Genomic DNA, 9,492 nt, shown 5'->3' on the forward strand with positions numbered 1-9,492 from the left:
AATTAGGCCAAAGCAACTCAATCATCTCAGACAACAAAACAAAACACGAGAAAATCAAAAGATCTGAGCACCCTGACAAATATCACAACACGAGGGAAGATAATGACACCGAAAGTGAGGATATCAATGTCACAGGTGTCCCTACTGATTATTGGTGGGGTGACACAGATGCAGAAACGCAGAGAAAGGGAAAAAAGAAGAGAACAATTGAAAGAAAGAGACTGTATCATGCAGAACTGGGCAAGCATGTACAGGACAGTTCTGAGTCAGATAGCGAGTATGAACCCTCAAGAAACGTGCAAAACAAAGCAGACACAGAAAGGTTTCGGACCCTTGACACTCAAAGGCAGCAAGAAGAAAAAGCAGAGACAGTCAGACAGCCTCCAGTAAATCAGGCGCTGCAAGAGCAAAAAAGCCTCCCATATCAGAACAAATAAATGAAAGTGAAACAGCATTCTATCAGGCACTCCTAGTTGCACAGCAACAGGGTGCAGGTACAACCACGTGCGAACAGCTAATGAAAGCATTCCAGGCAATTCAGACGAATCTCTTAGAGATAGCCTTGGACAATGCCTCAATGAGGGGCCAGCTGAGTGAACTGAACCCGAATAGCAAGGTAACAGAACGCACTTATGCTAGTGTCCTACAACACAGTGACGGACAAGAAAAAGTGGAGAAACCAGGGAAGCGATCGGTTTTGGTCATAAAACCCACAACAGGGGAAGTGAAAACAAAAGAACTAAAGGAGAGAATTGTCAAGGATATTGATCCGGCAAAGCTAAAACTTACAGACGTGAAACTCAACGTAAATGACGCAGCTGTCACCATCAGCACCACAAATGGAGCAGCAATGACACAGTTAAAGGAATGTCTTAATAGACTCCCCGAAGCAAATGAAATGCAGATGTTTACACCCACACCAAGACTTCCATCATTCAAAGTGGTTGGTATTGACTCAGACACAGCAAGGGACGATATCCCAGAGAAAATCCTGAATCAAAACAACATCACAGGACGCCCAGAAGAAATAACAATTCTGGCAGAATATGTCAATCAGAAACGGAACAGAGTAAACATTTTGAAGACCTCCCCAGCTATATGGCGACAATTGAGGAATTTGTACACTGTTAATGTGGGATGGTCTCGCGCAGCCATCTATGACAATAACCACCCCCTCATCTGCTATTATTGTGCCAGTTTTGGACATCTTGCAAAAAACTGCAACAGGAGGCAAAGACGCTGCATAGAGTGTGCGGGCAACCATTGTATTGAAGAGTGCAGAGCCAACTTTTCCCGGTGCGCTGCATGCTTAAGTTCGGGATTCGACGGTGCAGACGATCACACAATCAGAGACCTAAACTGCCCGGTAGCTCAAGAATGGCGTGAACGGGCAGAACGCAATTGGGAAGAGTAAAGTACAAAGTTTAGTCTAAAACAACAATATAAACGGACAAACATGCAAACCCTCCAAAAAAACACCTGTAGCGTCAAAAATCCAAAGAGCTCATCGGCAAGTATTAAAACAAACACAAGAATACACTCTCTCCGAATAATTCAAGTTAACCTAGCCCACTGCAGCAAAGCAAATGAAGCACTTAACGTTCATCGAAACTGCAACCAATTCGATCTATCTATTCTCCAAGAACCTTATCATTATAAAAACAAAATAACTGGTTTCCCCCTTAAACACACTATTATAAGCCACAAAACGAACCCAAAAGTAGCAGTTATAATACATAATCCTAATATTCAAACGTTCCCTATATTAATCCTATTAAATGTTATAGTACTAAAAATATATTGGAATAAACAGGAAGTCCTAATTATAAATGTTTACGCACCACCTAAAGGAAATATTGAGGAGCTTTTAAATATAATTGAACCTATTATAGCAGAATCTAGGGACCAAATACTAATCGCAGGAGACTTCAATGCCTTTAACAAAATTTGGGGTGGGACTCAAAATAATGAGCGAGGGGAATTATTATTTGAATTCATAATAGCACATAATCTTCAACTTTTAAACTTACCAAATTCACCGCCTACATTCGAAAGTAAAAACGGAAGAAGCTGGATAGATTTAACTTTCGCTTCTGCAGACCTCTATCCCAAAGTATATGAATGGCACGTTAATGAAGAAGAAAATTCTAGCGACCATAGATATATCGAATATAACTTATTTAATGAAGCAGTAAAACAGGAAAAACGACTAACGCAAAATGGAGAGCACAAGCTACTTAAAGAATTAGAAAAAGACCCTTGGATGAAAGAAACAGCAGAATATGAGATTAACACTATTACAAGATTAGAGTTTGTCACAAAGCACTTTTATGAAAAAATTAATAGATTAAAAAAGAAATATTCGAAAAATATAAATAATTGTTCAAACACATATAATAAGTGGTGGACCGCAGAATTAGAAATAGAGAGGAAACGAGTTAGGGCATTACGAAGACGTTTTCAAAAGGCAAGAGGAGAACAAAGAACTATATTTCGAGAAAACTACCTTCAAAACCTTAAGAGTTATCAAGAACAAGTCAGTAAAGCAAGAGATGAATCCTGGAAAAATCTTTGCAGTACAGTAACAAAAAACAATCCATTCACACTCCCATACAAAATAGCAGCAGAAAAATTAAAAACACCCATTTTAATTAGGTCCATGCAATTATCCGGAAATAAACAAACGAAATCAATAGAAGAATCACTTACCCACATATTAGAAACTTTATTCCCCACGTTAACAGAAAGAACAAATGTAGAGGAAGAGATAAGATTAGAAACTACTGATAATGATAAACCTTTTACAGAGGAAGAAATAGATAATGTGGTGAATAACCTCCGCAAAAAAGTCGCAGTAGGCCCTGATAACTTATCTACGCAATTAATCCAGTGTCTTTATCTGAAACATAAAAAATTTTTTCTTAACATTTTCAATGCTGCATTAAAACTAGGACACTTCCCGTCAGTTTGGAAGAATTCTAAAATAATACTAATACCGAAAAAGGAACTGGACATACAAAATCCGAAACCACAACATTACAGACCGCTGGCAATTAATTCCATACTAGGAAAAGTGTTAGAAAAGCTTCTTAATGATAGATTATACTATTTTTTATATGTAAACAATTTTTTCCCAAAAAACCAGTTTGGATTTACACACAGCACATCGGCGACAGACGCTCTAGAAGAAATATCAAACACTATTACCAGCAACACAACATGCAAAACAATTTTAATCTCATTAGATATTAGGAATGCTTTTAATCATATACAACCAAAATATATTAAAGAATACCTCGAAAGGGTTAAGTGTCCTAGCGATATTGGCACCCTAGCATTGAACACATTAATGAATAGAGTTATTTCCTACACCACACCACACTTAAACATTGAAAAGAATCTCAAACAAGGCTCTCCACAGGGTTCGCCACTAAGCCCACTTTTTTGGAACATAACAATTTCAGACTTACTCCAAACAGATTTCCCCGAAAATACAAAAATTCAAGCGTTTGCAGATGACATAACACTTATAATACAAGGACCCACACGCAAAGTAATTGAAGACACAGCAAATCAAGCTTTAGAAATGATACAACAATGGGCAGAAAAGAAAACAGTGACCTTCAACTTGGCGAAAAGTAAGTTTTTAATTATAGGAAAACATTATCAAAACAGACCACCAATTATTAAACTAGGAGAAAAGAAAATACAATGTTCCAATAACCTAAAAATTTTAGGAGTTACATACGATAGTAAACTCTCATTCCTCCCACATTTGGATGAAATTAAACACAAGGTTAATAAGTTAACATCTAATCTAGCTCGATTTTCTGGCAATACATGGGGCATGTCAAGCAAACAAATACGGGATATATATATTAGAGCTGCAGAAAGAATGATCACATACGCAGCACCGGCATGGTATAGACCACACCAACATATTCTACGTAAATTGCAAGCAATTCAACGTATACCACTTATCAAAATAACAAAAGCTTTTCGCACAACTTCAAACATGGTATTGCCTGTTATTGCAAATGTCCCGCCGGTACACCTAACAATAGAGAAGGAAATCAAAATATATCGAATCCTCCACAATAAAGAGACATTCACATGGGAAGACAAGATATTCAATAGTGAAGACATATCCAATAAATATGACATAAGGAGTACACATCCTGCAGATAGAGTGGCTATACCAACGAAATCATTAAAATCAAATTCAATCAAAAACTTGATATACACGGATGGATCTAAAACAGATAAAACTGCAGGAGCGGCATTCGTTCACATGGATAATAATAATAAAATTATTAACACACGACAATATGCGTTACCAACATACAGCTCAAATTTTGAAGCAGAGGCAGTGGCCATAATTAAAGCACTTCAATACATCAAAGACTTGCAAAGTAATGATGAATTTCAAATCAACACAGACAGTTTGTCATGCCTTAGAGGATTAAATAATACAAATAACACGAATACATTCATTAATGAAATAAAGTTACTGGTAAAATCTGTACAATTATCAAATAAAATTACATTTTCTTTTGTTAAAGGCCACTCAGGTGACTTCGGCAATGAGCTAGCAGACGAATTAGCTTCCAAAGCGTTTAGATCAGGGACAACATTGACAGTTCCAATAACGAAACATTTCATCAAAGTTCAGTTAAAGAAAGAAACAATTAACAAATGGAACTTAATTTGGCAATCAGAACATAATAAGACAACAGTCCACGACTGGATTAAAAGTGTCTACCACATTCCACAACACTTCCCAACAAACTATTATACGAGTCAATTATTAACAGGACATGGGCGATTCCCATTCTACCTGCAGCGGTTTGGAAAAACAAATGACAATATCTGTACTTGCGGAGAAAGCGTCACTAATATTGATCATTACTTAACAACATGCAAAAGCACACTTAAATTCAGAGATGAACTCTCGAAATTTACTCAAAGCATTCTAGTTAACAAACCAGAAATGGTAAAAGAACTGCAACCGCTGAAAACATTAGAAACAATGATCAAATATATTAATGAATCTATTCCACATAATCATACATAAAAATTCCATCTAACAACCAAGGTCTTTTGTCGAGCTGGAGGTGAGCTCAACCAAACGAGGTGGGGTCCTCCCCCTCACTCCCAGCATAGACAAGGCTTCTGTTTTAAATATCTAAAGAAATTTAAAAAAAAATGTTTTTTCCTCGGAGTGCCGCGGGGGGCCCGGTGGGCGATTGGGGGCGTGGGGTGCTGCCGGCTTACTTCTCAACTTCTCTACTTTACCCCTTCTTTACTTCTTCAACGACATAAATCATTAATCATTTCTCTTACTTCTTTTCTTATTTCCATCTCACTTTCTCATTCCTTATACAGTGATTCCCAAACTTTCTCTTTGTGTTCTGGTGCGGACACTAAAATGAGCAAGTCACCTTCCCAGCTGAACTATAACACACTCCCTACTTTGATGAAGAAAACAAGCTCTCAAGTTCCACTTCCACCTGACATCAGTGGAGTACCACCTGACATCAGCGGAGCACCACCTGGAGCCGACCGGACTCACGGGGATAAATCCCTGCCACTTGGGTCCGGTACAATGCGATACACACCGTCGGGGGAAGAGGGCCACTCAAGACATGGATGAGTGGCGAGCACTGGGCCCTCGGCCGAATTGACAAACGGTTGCAGGGCCGGGCTCACACTCAGATTTACTGAACTCAAAGACATCCATAAGGAAAATGACATCGGGGACAGGGTTGTTCCATATTCGACCCCATTATAGAGGTTGACATCGCATCTTAACCATTGGAGGTGACCGTGTCTAAGTGTCCTCCAGAACGGTACCTCAATGGGGGGTTCGCTCCTACAGGCCAGGCCAAATCGACAACAATTACGAGCCAACAGGGCTTGTGACATGGCACCACTCTACTCTTCCTCATATTGTACTCAACTTACTTCTATATCTTTTTCTTTTCAAAAAGGCTGGCGGCACTTCCCGCTCTCTCGTCTTGGCGGGCTACTCGGGGCGTTCTGGGTGATAGGGAATCGGTCATGAGTGAAGACATCTCAAGGAATCGGACCTGGATAACAGATGAAGACAACAGCCCTCTCGACCGACAGTTAAATTCAAGCCACTTTGGAATCAAGAACATCTCCCATTCAGGGTTCAAGACTCAGGACTCAAGACACCGCTTTGGAAAAAAAAGGGAGAAAGAGGAAAAAGGAAAAAGCAAAAAAAAAACCGGAAAACCTAAATAAATGCCCGCTGCTGCCGGGCCCGTTCCCTCGGTGGTGGTTCGCTGGGAGTAGTCCCCTCCTTCCTCTTTTTTTTTCTTTTTTTACTTTTTTTTTCTTTTTTTAAATTCTTTTTTGGCCTCTGCCCCATTCATTTATTTATTTATATTGGATACAAACCCGTTATACTTGTGGTACGGGTAGGGGTATGTTCATTTATGTTTTTCTTCTATTTACCCCACAATAACTATTGTCCCTATCTACTACTGCTCCCACGACCGCTCCCGGGCTCGGCGGCAGCGCTGGTAAGCTCCCAGTTTTTCACAAATAACTAAGGATATAAACCGGATAAACCGGACATATAGGTGTCATTCGTTTTGTAAAGGTTCAGTGAGCACAAATCTACTCTAAAAATTGATGTAACTTAAAGAAGGAACTAATTATTAACGAATAACGTTTGTAAACAAGCACTGTATTGAAACTGATCTAAAAAAGTAGTTTTCAATTTTTAACTTTGGAGGCTGTATTCTCCGTGAACTCAGTTTTCGTACTCCTCTATCAGCTTTTCAAATAGTACATCCCACAAAAATTTCATTGACCTAGCTGTAATAGAACCGGAGATATCAAACAAAACTGGTCTCCCACTGTTTCCATTGCTTCTTGATGATTGTGACCACCTTGCGATAATCCTTTGAAATCACCAAGAATCTAACTACATCGGTCAAAATCACTTGTTATATCAGGTTCTAGAAGCATTAGAGGAAAACATATCAAAAAACCCGACTTTATTTCGTTGATTTAAAACCACAATCAACGTTTTAATCCAAGTATATTCAAACTGAAGAAAAGGCCGCCATTTTGGCGACCGTTGTACACAAAATCTAATCCTCTTAATTCCAATAAGGCAAACGTATTGGGGTCAGGTTTTTTGCATAGAATTGGTAGTACAGGGCATACCCATCTTGATTACAGCTCAATTTTGTGTTAATATGCTAATTAGAACTTTGTGTGAGCGTTGATTATTGCATGCCTTGAGCTATACTGCACGCAACTTGTTTAGTGGGCGGTTGTAGCTATATGCTCTGCTGCACGTAACTATCTTGTGTTCTGTTGCTTTTGTCAACTAAATGGTGCTGTGAGAGTGCGAAATTCAGTGCAATCGTATTCTGAACGTGTACAACAGGGGAAAAGCGCTGATACACACATTAAAGTTGCATCAAGACCGCCTCAGCCATGCCTAAAAAACACAAATTAGGCCAAAGCAACTCAATCATCTCAGACAACAAAACAAAACACGAGAAAATCAAAAGATCTGAGCACCCTGACAAATATCACAACACGAGGGAAGATAATGACACCGAAAGTGAGGATATCAATGTCACAGGTGTCCCTACTGATTATTGGTGGGGTGACACAGATGCAGGAACGCAGAGAAAGGGAAAAAAGAAGAGAACAATTGAAAGAAAGAGACTGTATCATGCAGAACTGGGCAAGCATGTACAGGACAGTTCTGAGTCAGATAGCGAGTATGAACCCTCAAGAAACGTGCAAAACAAAGCAGACACAGAAAGGTTTCGGACCCTTGACACTCAAAGGCAGCAAGAAGAAAAAGCAGAGACAGTCAGACAGCCTCCAGTAAATCAGGCGCTGCAAGAGCAAAAAAAGCCTCCCATATCAGAACAAATAAATGAAAGTGAAACAGCATTCTATCAGGCACTCCTAGTTGCACAGCAACAGGGTGCAGGTACAACCACGTGCGAACAGCTAATGAAAGCATTCCAGGCAATTAAGACGAATCTCTTAGAGATAGCCTTGGACAATGCCTCAATGAGGGGCCAGCTGAGTGAACTGAAACCGAATAGCAAGGTAACAGAACGCACTTATGCTAGTGTCCTACAACACAGTGACGGACAAGAAAAAGTGGAGAAACCAGGGAAGCGATCGGTTTTGGTCATAAAACCCACAACAGGGGAAGTGAAAACAAAAGAACTAAAGGAGAGAATTGTCAAGGATATTGATCCGGCAAAGCTAAAACTTACAGACGTGAAACTCAACGTAAATGACGCAGCTGTCACCATCAGCACCACAAATGGAGCAGCAATGACACAGTTAAAGGAATGTCTTAATAGACTCCCCGAAGCAAATGAAATGCAGATGTTTACACCCACACCAAGACTTCCATCATTCAAAGTGGTTGGTATTGACTCAGACACAGCAAGGGACGATATCCCAGAGAAAATCCTGAATCAAAACAACATCACAGGACGCCCAGAAGAAATAACAATTCTGGCAGAATATGTCAATCAGAAACGGAACAGAGTAAACATTTTGAAGACCTCCCCAGCTATATGGCGACAATTGAGGAATTTGTACACTGTTAATGTGGGATGGTCTCGCGCAGCCATCTATGACAATAACCACCCCCTCATCTGCTATTATTGTGCCAGTTTTGGACATCTTGCAAAAAACTGCAACAGGAGGCAAAGACGCTGCATAGAGTGTGCGGGCAACCATTGTATTGAAGAGTGCAGAGCCAACTTTTCCTGGTGCGCTGCATGCTTAAGTTCGGGATTCGACGGTGCAGACGATCACACAATCAGAGACCTAAACTGCCCGGTAGCTCAAGAATGGCGTGAACGGGCAGAACGCAATTGGGAAGAGTAAAGTACAAAGTTTAGTCTAAAACAACAATATAAACGGACAAACATGCAAACCCTCCAAAAAAACACCTGTAGCGTCAAAAATCCAAAGAGCTCATCGGCAAGTATTAAAACAAACACAAGAATACACTCTCTCCGAATAATTCAAGTTAACCTAGCCCACTGCAGCAAAGCAAATGAAGCACTTAACGTTCATCGAAACTGCAACCAATTCGATCTATCTATTCTCCAAGAACCTTATCATTATAAAAACAAAATAACTGGTTTCCCCCTTAAACACACTATTATAAGCCACAAAACGAACCCAAAAGTAGCAGTTATAATACATAATCCTAATATTCAAACGTTCCCTATATTAATCCTATTAAATGTTATAGTACTAAAAATATATTGGAATAAACAGGAAGTCCTAATTATAAATGTTTACGCACCACCTAAAGGAAATATTGAGGAGCTTTTAAATATAATTGAACCTATTATAGCAGAATCTAGGGACCAAATACTAATCGCAGGAGACTTCAATGCCTTTAACAAAATTTGGGGTGGGACTATAAATAATGAGCGAGGGGAATTATTATTTGAATTCATA

Source organism: Rhipicephalus microplus, chromosome 7 (assembly GCF_043290135.1).
Source record: "Rhipicephalus microplus isolate Deutch F79 chromosome 7, USDA_Rmic, whole genome shotgun sequence".
Classification (NCBI taxonomy): domain Eukaryota; kingdom Metazoa; phylum Arthropoda; class Arachnida; order Ixodida; family Ixodidae; genus Rhipicephalus; species Rhipicephalus microplus.